The sequence below is a fragment of the Scyliorhinus canicula genome, chromosome 15 (assembly GCF_902713615.1).
Source record: "Scyliorhinus canicula chromosome 15, sScyCan1.1, whole genome shotgun sequence".
Lineage (NCBI taxonomy): Eukaryota > Metazoa > Chordata > Chondrichthyes > Carcharhiniformes > Scyliorhinidae > Scyliorhinus > Scyliorhinus canicula.
The window spans coordinates 139,995,115-140,010,606 of NC_052160.1; positions in this window are offsets into that span (position 1 = coordinate 139,995,115).

Here is a 15,492-nt window from a genome sequence, read left to right on the forward strand (position 1 = left end):
GCTTTAATTCTTTCTCATGTTCAAGTTGCTTAATGAGTCAGGCTGTATCTCAGGCAACTTTAAATGCTTAGCCACCGCCATAATTACCTCACCTTTTTGCATTTTGTCAGGTAATGTTAACTGCAATGTTTTTGCCAAATCTAACAGTCTGCTTTTAGTCTCTGTCCATAAGGTACTGCGTGTGACCATCTCCACCCCCAAAAACATCAGAGCCTCTGAAAGAGCCATTGTCCACAACACACTCCCTACATAAACTAGAATACCACAACCGAAAAGCAACCACAATATGCACATCCCTCACTATCTTTAAGTTCACTAAGCCAATCCAATAGATAGACTTTTATCCTCCTCGAGCCCCCAATTTGTTATGGGCCAGGGTTTAGAGAACCACAAAGTGTATCATGGAGTTCACCTGACCCACAACTTTTAATAGATTGTGGTATGGGGAGCACACGGCCCACTCTACAGGTGTGGTACAGCAGAAATGGAAAAGTAATTTTTTAAAGAAAAACAATGTTTATTCTGTGAATACAAGTTAATCTTTTTAAAACATACAGTGAACATGTTCACAACCATCATTTCAAATACAACCCCCAAAGAATACAACACTAAATAATGCTTAATAACTTCCCAAACAACATCCTGAAGACAAAAGAAACACCTTTTAACAGAAGCACATTAGGTTTACATCCACTCGTCAGAACATTTATAATTCTGAATTCACCAACTGATCAAGAGATAGTCTTTTCATGGCAGAGAGATCAACAGTACATCTGCTCTGCCTGGCTTCAGCTCCAACCCTGAAAATTAAACTAAAACACACCCTGCAGCAAACAGCCTAAAGCAAAAGTAAAAAAGCTGACAGACAGCCCAGCTTAACCCATTCTCTGACATCACTGATAAACACCTATTTCTTAAAGGTACTCTCACATGACAGTGTGTATATGTGTGTTGTCTGTGTGTGGGTGTGTGTGTGTGTCTGTGTGTGTGTGTGTGTATGTGTGTGTGTATGTGTGTGTGTATGTGTGTGTGTGTGTATATGAGTGTCTGGTTGCCTGTACCTTTTCCCAGTTCTGATGCAGGGTTTGGACCCAACGTGTTCACACGTCTTTCTCGCTCTCGATACTGACTAATCTGCCGCGTGTTTCTAAGATTTATTGCCTTCCTTTGAAATTAATAGCATTTCTTTGTTGTCTAAATTGTCTTGTTAAAAAGGTGAAGTCACAGGTTTGCAGAATAGGCTGGATCCTCTTAGTTACAAAGATGGACACTTCTATTAAAATATTTTATTCAGGCATTTTCATAAAAACAAACCAAAGCAGAAGAAAAATCGTACAACATTATAAATAACCAATACCCATTCCCCCTTCCCCCCCCCCCCGCTCCCCACCATCACCCCTTCTCCATCCTGCCTTCCCCATTTCCACCCCCTTACCTCCCTCGCTCCCCTCCGCCCTTACTGAACCTTCAATCCTCCTTAAAGAACGGCTTCCACCTCCGAGTGAACCCATCAGCAGACCCACTCATGACCAACTTGACCTTCTCCAGCCTCAGGAATTCCCCCAAGTCATACACCCTCACCCCTGCTTTCGGGGGCTCCGAGCCCCTCCATCCGAGCAAGATCTGTCTCCAGGGCTATCAGGGAGGCAAAGGCCACGACATCGGCCTCTCTCGCCCCCTGGACGCTCGGGTCTTCCGACACCCCGAATATCGCTACCTCTGACTCGGCGCCACTTTCACCCCTGACCTCAGACAAACCCCTGCCAGAACCTCTTTATCTTCGGACATGCCCAAAACCTGTGACTGCGGTTCGAGGGCCTCCGCGCACAAAGCCCACTCATATCCTCTACTTCCTCAAAAACCCTACTCATCCACGCTACCGTCATATGTGCTCTATGAATGACCTTAAACTGAATGAGGTTTAGCCTCGCACACGGCGAGGACGCATTCACCCTCCACAGGGCCTCAACCCACATCCCGGCCTCCACCTCCTACCCAGCTTCTCATCCCTCGTACGCTTTCTGTCCCCCACCAGGGCCGCCTCCCAAACCATCAGCTCCTTGTAGACCTCGGACACCTTCCTGCAAACCCAACACCCCCCCCCCCCCCCACCCCATCTCCTTGATGCGACCATCAATTCACACGAGACAATTAGTAGAAGTGAACAGTGGTGAACAGCGGGAGTGAAGTGGGCTCACATACCGAGTCTGTCCGGCGCCTTGATCGTTCTCTGTGATCGCCTCAGCTCCGGCTTTTTCGATGGTCGCTGGGGAGCTGGCAGATGCCAGATCCTGGAGGGAGACTGTATCTTGTCGTCCGTCGCAGTGCGCCATGTAGGCATACTGAGGGTCGGCATGTAGAAGCTGGACCCTCTCACCAGGGGTTTGGACTTATGGCTCCTCACGTGCTTCCAGAGGAGGACAGGCCCCGGTGTTGTCAGCCAGGACGGAAGCGAGACCCCGGAGGTGGACCTCCTGGGGAAGAAAAATAGGGGGTCTTGAGGGGTCTTGTTCGTGGCTGCGCAGAGGAGTGACCGAATGGAGTGGAGTGCATCGGGGAGGACCTCCTGCCAGCAGGAATCTGGGAGACTTCTACACCGTAAGGCCAGAAGGACAGCCTTCCATACCATCGTGGTCTCCCCTCACCACCTGTCCATTTCCCCGGGGATTGTAGCTGGTAGTCCTGCTCGAGGCAATGTCCTTACTGAGCAGGTACTGACGCAGCTCATCACTCATAAACGAGGAGCACCATTCACTGTGGACGTAAGTGGGGAAACCGAACAGGGTGAAGCTGCTGTGCAGGGCCTTAATGACAGTGGCTGTGGTCATGTTGGGACAGGGGACGGCAAAGGGTAAACGGGAGTACTCGTCAACGATGTTGAGAAAGTACACGTTGCAGTCAGTAGAGGGGAGAGGCACTTTGAATTCGACGCTGAGGTGCTCAAAGGGGCGGGAGGCCTTCACCAGGTGGGCCTTGTCTGGCCAGTAGAAGTGTGGCTTGCACTCCGCGCAGACCTGGCAGTCCATGGTCATTGCCCTGACCTCCTCGGTGGAGTAGGGCAGGTTGCAGGCCTTGACGAAGTGGAGAAGCCGGGTGACCTCCGGGTGACAGAGGTAATTGTGGATGGCCCGAATTAGGTCATCTTGCACGCTGGCACACGTGCCGCGGGACAGGGCATCTGGGGGCTCATTGAGCTTCCCGGGACGATACACAATATCGCAATTATAGGTGGAGAGTTTGATTCTCCACCTCAAGATCTTATCATTTTTGATCTTGCCCCGTTGTGTGTTGTTCAACATAAAGGCTACCGATCGTTGGTCGGTGACGAGGGTGAACCTCCTACTGGCTTGGTAGTGCCTCCAATGTCGCACAGCTTCCACAATGGCTTGAACCTCCTTCTCGACAGAGGAGTGTAGAACCTCGGAGGCTTTGAGGGTACGGGAAAAGAAGGCACCGGGCCTGCCCGCCTGGTTAAGGGTAGCGGCAAGGGCGACATCTGACGCATTGCTCTCCACCTGGAAGGGGATGGACTCGTGCATTGCGGCCTTGGTAATGTCTGCCTTGATGCAGCTGAAGGCCGGGCGGTCCTCAGTCGTCAGGGGAAAGATGGTGGCTTTGATAAGTGGGCAGGCTTTGTCCGCATAGTTAGGGACCCACTGGGCATGATACGAGAATAACCCCAGGCATCTTTTCAGGGCCTTGGGGGAGTTGCAGGAGGAGGCGCATGCGGTTGTGGTCGGGCCCTAGGACTCTGTTTTCCACGACGTAGCCGAGGATGGCCAGTCGGGTTGTGCGGAAAACCTTGTTGTAGCTGAGATTGAGGACTTGGGAGGTTTGGAGGAACTTCTGAAGGTTAGCGTCGTGGTCCTGCTGATCATGGCCGCAGATGGTGACATTATCCAAGTACGGGAACGTGGCCCGCAGCCCATACTGGTCCACCATTCAGTCCATCGTTCTTTGGAAGACCGAGACCCCATTGGTGACGCCGAAGAGGACCCTGAGGAAGTGGAAGAGGCGGCCGTCTGCCTCAAAGGCAGTGTAGTGGCTGTCTTCTGGGCGGATCGGGAGCTGGTGGTATGTGGACTTCAGATCTACCGTGGAGAAAACCCGGTAGTGTGCAATCTGATTAACCATGTCCGCTATGGGGGGAAGGGGGTACGCATCGAGATGCGTGTACCGGTTTATGGTGTGGCTGTAGTCTACAACCATCCGGTTCTTTTCCCCGGTCCTGACGACCACCACTTGGGCTCTCCAGGGGCTATTACTGGCCTCGATGATCCCCTCCCTCAAGAGCCGCTGGACCTCCGACTTGATAAAAGTCCTGTCCTGGGCACTGTACCGTCTGCTCCTGGTGGCGACAGGTTTACAGTCGGAGGTGAGGTTCGCGAAGATCGAGGGAGGGGCGACCTTAAGGGTCGCGAGGCTACATGCGGTGAGAGGGGGCACGGGTCCGCTGAACTTTAGGGTCAGGCTCCTGAGGTTGCGCTGGAAATCCAGACCAAACAAGAGAGGAGCGCAGAGATGGGGAAGGACAGAGAGTTTACAATTGGCGTAATCGCCGTCCTGTATCGCGAGGTTCGCGACACAGTACCCCCGGGTGTGCATTGAATGTGATCCGGAAGCAAGGGAGATTGTTTGGGACGCGAGGGAAATCTGGAGGGGACAGCGCCTTACCGTGTCCGGATGGATAAAGCTCTCCGTGCTCCCGGAGTCAAACAGACAGGGCTTTCGTGCCCATTGACCTGGACGGTCATCATGGAGTTCTTGAGGTGCTTGGGCCGTGACTGGTCGAGAGTGACAGCACCAAGCTGCGGGTAGCCGGCGTGGTCGGTGGTAGTGAGGTGGTCCCAAGATGGCGGCCAAGATGCCGGCCCCCGTCGGTCGCACGTGTCAGCCGGCGTTGAAGATGTCGGCCAAGATGGCGGCCCCCATTAGTTGCACGTGTCAGGCGGAGTTAAAGATTGCGACAGATAGCACAAGGCGGATGACGTGTCAGAAGGGGTTGGTACCGGCAGACACGCAGCCACGCTGCGGGGTCTGCGGGGCCTGTGAGTCTGTGCGTCTGGCCTGCGATTTTGGAACTTTGGGTCGGGCCAGGCAGACTTTGGCAAAATGTCCTTTCTTGCCGCAGTCGCTGTAGGTCACGTTCCGAGCTGGGCAACGCTGCCTGGGGTGCTGGTTCTGACAACAGAAATAGCAAGACGCCCCCCCGGGTTGGGCGGGCAGCTGCGCGGCACAGGCCTGGGTCACCCTCGGGTCGGGTGATGGCCGCACCTCCGGCGCCCACGAAGAGATTGCGTGGTCGGAGTGGAAAGCATTTAGGCTCTGGAAGGTTACCTCTAACGAGGTGGATAGTTTTACCGTCTCTTCTAATTCGAGGGGGTCCTTTTCGAGCAGCCACTGCCTGACATAGTTGGACCGGACTCCAGCCACATAGGTGTCCCGGATGGCGAGTTCCATATGCTGTGAGGCCGTGACGTCCTTGTAGCTACAGTTTCGAGTGAGTACCCTCAGGTCGCGTCGATATTCCTCCAGCGATTCCCTGAGGCGTTGATGACGAGTGGTGAGGAGATGCCGCGCAAACACTTCGTTCACCGGCCTCACGTAATGTCTTTTCAGGATCGCGGCTGCATCCGTGTATGTGGTCGCGTGGAGGAGACTCAGCTTCTGTGTCTCGGTGACGGCGGGCGAGGAGGAGGCTGCGAGGTAGGCCTCAAAGCAGTGGAACCAGTGTGAAAAGATTCCTATTGGCTTCAGCTGCCTGTGGTTTGAGTTCCAGTCGACCAGGTTTGAGTGCGGCTTCCATTGCGATATCTCAGCTTATTAAATTGCTGCGACCATCAACGTACACGAGACGATAAGTAGAAGTGAACAGTGGTTTTAATCAGCTAGATCTGTGCCTGCCTGCGACTGCTCTGTACTGAGTGTCGCCTACAGGCTGCAGGTTTATATAACACCCCCGAGGGGGCGGAGCCACATAATACAATACAATACAGTGGTGAATTGTCACTGTAATACGTTCACCTACAGAACCTTATCCTGCAACTCCAGGGGCGGCAGCCCAGGAATAGAGGACACCTCTCTCCTCATGAAAACCCAAGCCTGCAGGTACCTAAAACCATTCCCCCGGGCAACACATACTCTTCCTCCAGGTCCTCCTCCAACTTCACAAATCTGCCCCCTATTAACAGGTCACTGAATTGCTAAATCCCTGCCTGCTGCCACCCTAGAAATCTCACATCCTGCGCCCCCCCCCCCCCCCCCCCCCCCCACACCGAGGCCCCTTCCAGTCCCAGATTCTGCCTCCCCTGCCCCCAGACCCTCAAGGCCAACACCACCACCAGGCTCACGGAATGCCTGGCCAGCGAGAACGGCAGTGGCGCTGTTAACAATGGCGTTTAGCTTGTTCCCCTACAAGAAGCTGCCTCACCCCCCCCCCCCCCCCCCCCCACGCCGACCACACCCCCATTCCCCATTTCCTAACCATGGCAATATTCGCTGCCCAGTAGTAGTTCACTATATTCAGCAAAGCCAGACACCCGCACCGCCCCCACCTGCACCACCTCACCCTCACTCCACAAATGCCCTCCTGACACACCGGGTCTTCCGCACCCACACAAACGCAGAAATCCCAAAACTGATCCAGATGATGGGACAGAGCCGTGACATTCAGGAGGGACTATTGGGGGGGCGGGGGGGGGGAGGGGGGGGGGGGGGGGGGGCGGGGGGCGGGGGGGGGGTGTTGTTGAGCTGACGGACACAACCTCCACAGTTCCCCTGGTATGTTGGACCCTTGCCGCCACCTGTCCTCCTGTCCGTGTCTGGCATTGTCAGCAAGGCCAGCACTTGTCGCCCCTGCACCATATTGCCCTTTAATACTGTGACCTGAAGGTAGACTACATGACTGTAGATCTGGAGTCACATGTAGGCCAGGCAAAGAGGGCAGATTTCCTTCTTTGAAAGGGCTTTAGTGAATCAGGTCAGTTTTTACAACAATTAATGATAGTTTCATGGTCACCATCACCAAGAGGCTAGCTTTCCATTCCAGATTTTTAAAAATTGAATTCTAAATTTCACCAGCTGTCATGGTGGGTTCTGAATTTGTGCCGCAGAACATTTGCCGGGGTCTCTGAATGACTGACCTGGTGACAGTATCACTGTGCTGCCATCTCCCCAAACAGCTCCTGTCTCTGTGATTGCTGTTGTAGCAGTGGCTATTCCAGAATTGATAACCTGCCTGTTATTAAAAACAGATCTCTCCGCAGAGACACATGAAATTCTCATTATGGACAGCTGAACACCTTCTGTCATTCGCTGAGTCTTCACTCTGTCTAGTATGTTCCTCAGGCAGCACCTTCTAAACCCACTACCATCTAAAAGGACAAGGGCAGCAGATACCTGGGAACCCCACCACCTGGAGGTTCCCGTCCAAATCACTCGCCACCCCGACTGGGAAATATATCGCCGTTCCTTCACTGTCGCTGGGCCAAAATCTGAAAACTCCCTCGCTAAGTGGGCATATCGGGGCCCAGACCGCTCTCCGCTCTCCTACATTTCCTCCACTGCCCCCAGACTCTCAGGGCCGCCACCACCGGGCTTGTGGAGTACCCGGCCGGCGAGGATGGCAGAGGTGCCATTATCGGTGCCCCCAGACTTGTGTCTTCACGTGATGCCGCCTGACACGCTCCCACACCCACCCCCCACCTCACTACCCACTTCCTAATCATGGCTATATTTGCGGCCCAGTAGTAGTTACAAAGGTTTGGCAGCGCCAAGCCCCCTCCCCCTGGCTGTGCTCCAACAGCACTTTCTTCACTCACAGGGTTTTACCCACCCACATAAAGCCTGAAATCACCTTATTTAGCCGTTTAAAAAAGGCCCTCAGGAGAAAGATGGGGAGGCACTGAAAAACGAAAATTAGTCTGGGGAGGACCGTCATTTTCATGATCTGTACCCTCCCAGTCAGTGACAGCGGGAGCATGTCCCATCTCCTAAAGTCCTCCTCCATTTGTTCTACAAGCCGAGGCAAGTTTAACTTGTGCAATGTCTCCCATTCCCAGGCCACCTGGATTCCCAGATAGCGAAAGCTCCTTCCTACCATTCTAAACGGCAGCTCTCCCAGCCTCCTCTCCTGCCACCTCGCCTGGAACATCTCGCTTTTCCCCATATTCAATTTATACCCCGAAAACCAACCAAATTCCCCTAAGATCCACATAATCCCCCCCCCCCTCCCCCCCACCCACTGAGGGCATCATGATAACATTTAGGAGCCTTCTCACATTGGCCGTAAGTTGCCTGCCCTTCACAAACCCCGTCTGGTCTTCCCCTATCTCCTCCGGAACACAGTCCTCTATCCTTGTGGCCAATATTTTAGCTAGCAGTTTGCCGTCCACATTCAATAGGGAGATTGGCCTGTATGACCCACATAGCTCACGGACCTTCTCCCGCAGCTGTAATCACCTCTTGCCATGTGCTGCATGTGCAACATCTTTTAGTCAATTCCTTCCATCGCGAGGAAAAAGTCAATCTCTTATTCCCACTCCCAGTAGAAGCTGTTCGGTCCCCTCATCACAAAGCAGTCCATCCATATGTGAACATGTTTGACATATTCATGCTGGGGGTCTGTTTAATTCAATCACTTATTGTTCCTCCTCGGTAAAAATGTCAGGCATGAGAGTTAACAAAGTAAAGAAACAATAACTTTAATTACTATAGTGTTCTTCTCAGAGCAGCACAATCCCTTTTATATTGCCAGGCCTAACACCAGCCGCCCCCCATCCCCGCAACTTCCGTGCCCCGCCCCCACCCCCCCTCCCCCCCCCCCACCCCCCCCCCTCCCCCCCTCCCCCCCACCAACTATGGCGAATGCATCTCAAAAGCTTTCATTCACATAACTCACAACTAAGGGGGAATACAAACTTTTCAAAAACAATGTATACCAACACTGTCTAACATACAGAAATAAAAGTCATGTGAAACCATATCAATATTCTTCCACCACTGAGCCTTGGCTGACACTCTCTGAGCAAGTTTGAGGTTTCGGAGATGAATCCTGCTTCAATCGGCTGCATTGCTAAAGTCCCAAATTCACCAGCCCACCAGAGTGTTACAATTTCCGGCAACATCTTGGAGGCCTGTGCTCCCGCCCTCAGAAAACCCACTGTCATGTTTGTTATGACAGGAATTGCACGATTTGCCCATAATGCCTCATGCAAACACGTTGTGGGGCCATTTATTAACTCCAGGCACATGTGTACCGATAGACATGGAGGGAAAGGTGGAAAACACCAACTGCAGTGCTGCCTGGGAGCTCTACTTAAATAGAAAAGTTAGGCTAAAACTGGATTGCACGGCACACTTGCTTTTTGTGATGTGATATTGCAATCTCTTAAAGGCATATTACAACACTCACTGGCCTCCGAATTAGCCCCAACAGGAAAGTGGTTCATAAAGAAGTGGCCACAGAATCTCGGGATGATTGGCCACCGTGAGTTTCAGGAAAATCGTTACAAGTTTATTCCTTCCAAACAGCCAGAAAATTACAGATTCAACTAAGTTTGGCACCATGGAATTGGAGACATTTTCTTTCTTAGGAGCTCTGCATTGAATACTACCTGATGTGTTGGCTTGTGTGGGCTTGAGAGATGAACAGACACTTCCAACACAGATGATGGTTCAACTCAATTTTATTAACTATTTCTAACTAACTAACACACGATGACTGTGGGTCTAAATAATGCTAACTTGAACTAGAGTCCTAAGCCTTGTCCGAACCAGTTGATTCTCTCAGCACGTGTTGTAAGTCTGTGCTGGGCTGAATAAGTTCCTGTTACACTGAGAGGCAGCACCCAGAATGAGCGGGAACCGTGGTGCCCTCTGCCTTTATAGTGTGTGTATTCTAACTGGTGATTGGCTGTGGTGTTTGTTCATGTTGATTGGTCCCTGTGTGTGTCCATCAGTGTGTGTCTGTACCATGATATATTGGTATATATTATGACACTACCCGATACAAATATGGGTCATAATTGGTCAGGATTAACGCTGGCAACAGCAGTCCCACTGACACTGCCAGAAACAGGGGGCAAACCGGCTTCAGTGGTCAGCAGGAGCCATGGCCACATTTGCATGCAGTAAATTAACTGTCACTGGGCCCTCCACCCCCATTAAGAATGGCCTCCCGACCCCCAGATCTGCAGGGTTAATTGTTATAAGTCCATTGAAGAAACCCAGAAAGCCACTCAATTTTCCCAGAGACACATACAACACACACAGGGGCTGTTCCCCCTTGAAATTTGGTGGAATTTTCAGAATCATGAAATCAGCCCAACTCTCCATAGTCATATTTTGCAACAGCTCCAGGGTTGCGTCACAATCTGTGCGGAGTCTGCACGTTCTCCCCGTGTCTGCGTGGATTCCCTCCGGGTGCTCCAGTTTCCTCCCACAAGTCCAGAAAGATGTTCAAGTTAGGTGATTTGGACATTCTGAATTCTCCCTCAGTGTGCCTGAACAGACACTGGAACGTGGCGATGAGGGGATTTTCACAGTAACTTCATTGCCGTGTTAATGTAAGCCTACTTGAGACAATAAAGATTATTATTAGTCCTGTAAATTTAAGAAAATCATGAACAATTTTTAACAAAAAGTACTCAGTGTGGCCATGGAACAGAATGCACTCAGCTGAGGGATTTCTGTTCACCAGCAGTAGTGGCTTGTAGCAGTGTTTCAGACTGAGTTGGCTCGGTCCTGAGTATATTGCCTCACTCTGCAAATCACTCATTCAGCATACCCCTCACTTGGTATGCTTGGTATGCCCCTCACTCAGCCTACCCCTTCCTCAGAACATCACTCATTCAGCATATCCATCGCTCTGCATAGCCCTCACTCAACATATCGCTCATTCAGCATGGCATATCCCTCACTCGGCACAACTCTCACTTGGCATACCCCTCACTCGGCATATCCCGCACACGGCATATCCTTCACTAGGCATTTCCCTCACTCAGCATGCCCCTCACTCAGCAAATCCCTCACTCAGCAAATCCCTCACTCAGCATATCATTTACTCGGCATACCCCTCACTTGTCATGTCTCTCATTCGGCATTCCCCTCACTCGGCATATCCCTTACTGTCGTGGAAATTACAATAAAGGCAAACTCTTCGAGCTTCGAGTCAGAAAATTTATTTCACACAAATATTTGCGGAGAGGGCTGTGGTCTGGCTAAATAGCCATTCCACAGTACTCTGAATTATACAGTTGAAAATCATTATATTCATAGTGTGAAATAAACAACTTTGAAGAGATAAAACCTTGGGAACATACACAAGAGGAAATATGAATGTTTTGCCCTTGGTTTAAAAACAATTCTCATACGCATTTTTAATCTTTCGGGGGACAATGTGTTCTTATAATAAGACCAAGTAAAAAATACAAAGCAGTATTTTGTTTATATTACCTGACCTACTTATTTTCGTTCAAAAGTAGTGTTAAAATATAGTCAAGCATTCCCAGCATGCTTTAGCAAGTGCCTTTTCATTAATAGCAACTAATATTAATGTATCTCTAAGCGGGCAACTAATGCTCACATTAACTTCCCTGCCACAGTTCCCTTCTTGTTGATCTTTTGATCAACACCTTTTAGTACCTTATCGTGTCCTCCATAGAGAAGGGCAGTTTATAATGTAAGGGGAATGGATGTATGACAGTTCCCTCCATGTTATGAAGCTGGTACCAAGAGGCAATGCAGCTAGGGCTGTTCCCATGTTCGTACAGTACCCTGTGTATCTTTACCACGTCCTATACTATTTCGACTTAGGGCCCATTCTGCTCTCTCGTTACTGGTAAATGGGATGGGTCGCACAGGGATGCCCTCCCCTGAGCATTTGGGAATGTGTGTACAAACCCAACAACTGGATGTATTTACCCTCTCTGCGTATGAGTGAGACATGTATATTAAGGTGTTAGTATGCAGTTCACCTCCTACATGATGTGCGATTAATATGATAATACATAAGAACAGCAACGCCGTCATTTTGTTCAGGTCAGCGTTTCTCTAGTACTCTCAAAGTTCCGTATGATGTAGTTTACACCGGGTTGCGTGGGTCCAATCTGGCCTTTCTTTCACTTTAACGGCTGTTCGGGTCGTTAGCAGCACTTGGTAGGGTCCTTCTCACCGAGGAGAAAAATAATCTTCGTTCAGTGCTTTCACATATACTTAATCTCCAGCTGAAAGGGGTGTGTAGTTCCCTCTTTTGGTTGCATCTGAGCCTGTCGCACCTTTTCATGTATTTTTCCAGCGGTTTCACACATGGCCTGGGCATATTTTAGTGATGCTTCATCTGCCCATATTAAGGCTACTGCCGCTGGAGTCATTGGGGGCTTAGTTCCAGTTGTCATGGGGCGTCCCATTAATATCCCAAACAGGGTTAAGCCCATGTTGTGATTTTTCTGATTTCTCAGGGCATACATTACTATGGGTACGGCATCTGGCCACTGCAGCCCATTTTGTTGACACACTTTAGTAACTGCAGTTTTAATTATTCCATCCGCCCTTTCCACCATTCCTGAGGATTGCGGCTGATATGGTATATGCAATTTCCAATCAAATCCCATGGCTTCTGTTAGGGCTTTGGTCGATTTGCTGGTGAAATGAGTTCCCCTGTCACTGTTAATACCCATTGGTATCCAAAACCTCGGCATTATTTCCTTCAACAGAATATTTGGTTTAGCACAGGGCTAAGTAGCTGGCTTTTAAAGCAGACCCAGGCAGGCCAGCAGCGTGGTTCAATTCCCGTACCAGCCTCCCCGAACAGGCGCCGGAATGTGGCGACTTGGGCCTTTTCACAGTAACTTCATTTGAAGCTTACTTGTGACAATAAGTGATTTTCATTTCATTTCATTTCATTTACCACTGTTCCAGCATCATCTCTTTTGGTTGGAAAAGCCTCTACCCACCGTGAAACCATGTCCACTATCACCAGCATGTATTTGAATCCTTTAGCCATCGGTATGTGTGCAAAATCTATCTGCAAATTTTCAAAAGGCATTTCGGGCTGTGGTAGATGATCAAAGACAGCGGGTGTTTTGCCCCGATTATTCCTCTGACAAATCATGCATTTGTGGGCTACTTTTTCAATTGTTACCGTAATACCTGGAGCATGCCATTGTTGACATATGGCATGTGTCATCCCTCCTTTGCCCACATGAGCCTGCCCATGGGCAAGGCGACATAGTGGCAAGAACAGACTTCTGGGGCATACCGCTCGGGTATCTGGGTGGACCCAGATCTGATGGCTGTCTTGGTAGCAACCTGCTTTTAGCCAAGAGCGATGCTCCTGTGGGGAGGCTTCCTCCTGTGCCTGTTTTAACTTTGGTTCTGTTATGGTGGACGGACGTTCTACTACAGCAGCTTGCAGTTGTGGCTGCTGTTTGAGAGCCACTTCTTTTGCTATTTTATCAGCAAATCTATTGCCGTATGAGGCTTCATCATCTGCAGTAGTATGCACTTTAAATGGCTATCTTGCTGGGCAGCTGAACAGCATCTGGTAAATTTAAACCCAATTTAGCATGTTTAAAAGGTTGGCCGGAGGAAATTATGAACCTCCTGTTTTTCATAATTGGCCAAAACTATGGACTACCCCGAAAGCGTATCGAGACTTAGTGTAAATGCTGACTGTTTTACTTTTAGCTGGAACAATGTAAGGGCAAACAATTTGGCCGCTTGAGCAGACGTTCCCAAAGGCAGAGCAAAAGTTTCCTCTATCTCGAATGGAGTTACTATTGCATAGCCGGCCGGGGGGGGCAAGCAGAGACCCGAAACACTTTTCAAAAGTACCTGAATCTGCACCTTAAGTGCTATAAGCTACAGGGCTATAGACCGGGTGCAGGAAGGTGGGATTAGAAAGGGCACCTGGGTTTCCTTGGGCTGGCATATCAAGATGGGCTGAATGGCCTCCTTCAGTGCTGTAACTTTTCATTGGTTCTATAGTCAATGGATGAGCAACCTGTCCATGACAATGTGGTACATTCAAGTGGGAGTTAATAGGAATGTACTCATATTTGAGAATGCTATATCAAGATTCTCTGCAACCGAGGGTATGAGTCCAGATGGTTCTGTTGCCTGAGCAGTGGCAGGATGCACAATATCTGCTCTGGGCTGGGGAGGAACATGTTGGTTGTGTTACACGCTGGCACCAAAGGCATAGATAAGACTAGGAAAGAGGTTCTGCTCAGGGTGTATGAGCAGCTAAGGGGTCAATCAGCATGGTAGCATAGTGGTTAGCACGATTGCTTCACAGTTCCAGGGACCCAGGTTCGATTCCCGGCTTGGGTCACTGTCTGTGAGGAGTCTGCACGTTCTCCCCCTTCTGCGTGGGTTTCCTCCGGGTGCTCCGGTTTCCTCCCACAGTCCAAAGATGTGCAGGTTAGGTTGACTTGCCGTGCTAAATTGCCCGTAGTGTCCTAAATTGCCTTTAGTGTTGGGTGGGGTAACTGGGTTATGGGGATAGGGTGGAGGTGTGGGCTTGGGTAGGGTGCTCTTTCCAAGAACCGGTGCAGACTCGATGGGCTGAATGGCCTCCTTCTGCACTGTAAATTCTATGATTCTAATTAAAAAGTAGAACCTGAAAAGAAATGGGGCATGATTCTCCATCCCGCTGCACCTGTTTTCTGGGACGGTGCGTTCCCGCCGGCAGCGGGATTCTCCGTCCCGGCAGCCCGTCAAACAGATTCCCATTGGGGGCACCGTAGAGAAATCAGCGGGTTTGAGTGAGCTGCCGGCGAAACAGAGGTTCCGCCGATTGTGAATCCAGCCATGATCTCTGGGTTATTACCTCAGCCACCAGCAAACTGGTGTTGAGTAAATCAGATTAGAGTAAATCAAAGATTGGTGTGAGCGAAATGGGTTTTTGATCATGAGGCAATGGCATCAGTCCTGGGGGAAATGGGAGCTGGACCATTGGGACAGTCTTCACGGAAACCAGGCTGGAACCAGCGTTCTGGTGAGTCATATAACCAAGGTGGCAGAAAGAGCTTGAAACGCATTACTGGGGGGAAGGAATCATGCCAGAGGCAGTGTAGTAAATCAAAGGGACACAACAATTTGGATAATGACATGTAGAGTATCCAAGGGAGGGATTGAACGTACAAACTTACGAGAGCATCAGCAGCTAAATCGGAAACTGAAAAATGGTAAAAGGACAGAAATTCTGGCTCTGCATCTGTTGGAGAGGAACGTGGTGGTGGTTCCAAATCATCAATTGCCCTTGTTCTTCTATAATGGGGAGATGTTCAGTCACCTGAAGAAGGAGCAGTGCTCTGAAAGCTAGTAATTTGAAGCAAACCTGTTGGACTTTAACCTGGTGCTGTAAGACTTCTCACTTGTTTTTCTAGGTGGCAGAGATTGCCAGTTTGGAAGATGCCCCTGAAACATCCTTCATGAGTTGCTGCAGGTCATCTTGTGGCTAGAAGACAACCTGGCCATAGTGCGCAGGTG